The sequence below is a fragment of the Austrofundulus limnaeus genome, unplaced genomic scaffold, assembly GCF_001266775.1.
Source record: "Austrofundulus limnaeus strain Quisiro unplaced genomic scaffold, Austrofundulus_limnaeus-1.0 Scaffold182, whole genome shotgun sequence".
Lineage (NCBI taxonomy): Eukaryota > Metazoa > Chordata > Actinopteri > Cyprinodontiformes > Rivulidae > Austrofundulus > Austrofundulus limnaeus.
In genome coordinates this window covers 17,500-20,192 of record NW_013952584.1, presented here as the reverse complement: position 1 = coordinate 20,192, position 2,693 = coordinate 17,500, and the positions used below count along the sequence as shown (strand labels likewise).

The window sequence follows — 2,693 nt, the reverse complement described above, 5'->3', positions numbered from 1 at the left end:
ATGCAGATTTTTTTCTGCTTGAAGTGATTTTAGCTAGAATTTATTTTTATTTTATCTTGAGTTTAGGTTCGTTCAAAGTAAATATAACACAGAAGGAGTCATCAAACTGTCATAGATAATATTCTGGTAAATATAAAAAACTAAATGTTCATCATCATCATCATCATCATCATCAGGATCCAATCAGTTTCTTCTCAACCTGCTGTTGCTTTAACCTCTGTGGATCATCACAACTCACATCTTCTTTATGTCACTTAGATCTCGAGGTTTTCCAACTGCAGAGAGAAGAGTGAGTGAGAGAGTTAACGTCCTGTCTGCAGATAACTTCCTGTCTGCAAGTCATTTCCTGTCTGCAGGTCACTTCCTGTCTGCAGGTCATTTCCTGTCTGCAGGTCACTTCCTGTCTGCAGGTGACTTACTGGCTGTGGCTGCGTCTCAATTCATGGGCTAGCTGGGCCACGTAGGCCACGTCCTCCCTGGGCCGGTTAGGATGCTCAAAACTGCTGCGAAATGAGAAAGTCCAGCCTTCACCTGACGTCGGCTTCACATGGGTTTGTGTGACCACGTGCTCGCCGTTACCAAAGTGATTACCAAACTGTCTGCGGGTCACTTCCTGTCTGCAGGTCACTTCCTGTCTCCTGGTAGCTTCCTATCTGCAGGTAGCTTCCTGTCTGCAGATAACTTCCTGTCTGCAGGTGACTTACTGGCTGTGGCTGCGTCTCAATTCATGAGCTGGGTCCTCATGAGGACTCAGCCTAGCTGGGCCACGTAGGCCACGTCCTTGCTGGGCCTGGTACGATACTCAAAACTGCTGCGAAATGAGACGGTCCAGCCTTTGCCTGACGTTGGCTTCACGTGGGTTTGTGTGACCACGTGCTCCCCGTTACCATAGTGATCAGTTTCATGTTGGACTTAAAATGCGTCGGGACGTGTTCACACGTCTTTTTTTACACGTCTTTTTACTGGAAGAATAACTTCACAGTTAAAAAGGTAAACATAAAGAAAGAAAGAAAACATTAATAATTTGGGTTTAGCTCCAGTATCTACAACGTTATAGGGCCACAGATATTTTTTTATTATTATTACGAAAATAAAGTCATAATATTATGAGAATAATGTCATAATCCTACATGAAGTGTCCATTTTCTACTCGTTTCATCATTATTTATTTTCATGTGTATGTTTGTAATTCAAAATACACACACAGACACACACACACACACACATACACACACACACACACACACACTGTATAGCTTGATGACCTTAAGAATGCTGGAACAATTTATTCATTTAGTAGAATGCTTAAAAGTGTTTTTAATGAGATATGAACAACGTTTTGGTTAAAATTTGTATTTTTGTTATGAAGTTGTTGTTTTTTATTTTAAATTATATTGTGTATTAAGTTGAGTTTTATTATTTGTAAGTTGTATGTTTTTTAGATACATATATTTTTAAATATGGGCAGATGTTATAAGATTTTAATCTTTCTGCTACTTTCATTTGAATATGTTGTGATCGTGTTTTTTGACACAACGTTGTTGTATTATTTGTTTGTTTATATTATTTTTTCTTTTTATTTATTTATTTTTTGTTATTAGTTTGTTGAATGAAATAACGTTTTTTTCCCATAATTCCTTCTGTGTACAGCCATGTGTTTCTCTGTGTTTATAAAGTAGTACGTGCTGACTTGGATCACTGTTAGATTAATATGATTTCTTCCAAATTAATTACGTGATTAAATCTGTCAATGCATCTATTAATTACAATACAGCTTCAGTTTATCATATAGTCGTTTGCACAATTTCCAAGTCCTGCTACTGATAATTGGATACTAATGTGCTAAAAGATAACTATTTATTTATAAACAAGAAAGAACAACTTGACAACATTCCTCATTTTAATGCAGTGATGACTGCATGCTTTTTCACGTAAAGGCGGATATCAAGACTTTTTTCTCGTAGTATGACTTTAATCTCATAAATTACGATTTTATTCTCATAATATTATGACTTTATTCTCGTAATGTTATTATTTTATTCTTATAATACTTTATTCTCATAACTTGTAGTTGCATTTTGTTTTATTTAACATCTTATTGCAGCATAAATTTCATCAGCTAAGTTGCTAAACTTACTTTTAAAAAACAAATCCTTTGGTCCGTGGTCAATTTCCAAACTGCGCCGACACATTAAAAAAATAAAAACACCGCCGTCTTCATTTCTCAGTTTATTTTGCTGCCCTTGCATTGAATCCTGGGATATCCTCGGCTGGTGAGGAAACATGGATGCATCCTCGGATTTCGACAGGAAGTAGGATGTATTCCTCAGCCGCATGATGAGGAGCCTTCGAATTGGGACAGTCCTCCGCGCGGGGCAGTGACGTATGTGGCCGACAAATGCGCACTCATGAGGACCCAGCCCCTGAATTGAGACACAGCCCATATTGTCTTATATGTGTTAGCTCGGTGCTAACGCGACAAACAAGCTAAACTGAGGTCCTCTATATTTTCAGTTGCAGACTGAGTCACTTTTGTGTTCCCCTCTCTGTCATGTGGAGGGAGGACCTCAGTGATGAGAGGAAAATGTGTAGAGCTGAGCTAATACATATACAGTATATGGTGATAGCATCGGGGCTAATGCTAAAGCTACCAAGCTAAGTTGGAGTTCTTCCATGAAGCAGCTCTGTTGTCC

At 38.2% G+C, this 2,693-nt stretch overlaps 1 protein-coding gene across 1 annotated transcript in view; it reads left to right on the top strand.

The window, feature by feature from the left end:
• cog5 (component of oligomeric golgi complex 5) overlaps positions 1-2,693 on the top strand; it is a gene marked incomplete at its 5' end in the record, with an annotated part of 84,989 nt that overhangs the window by 79,986 nt on the left and 2,310 nt on the right.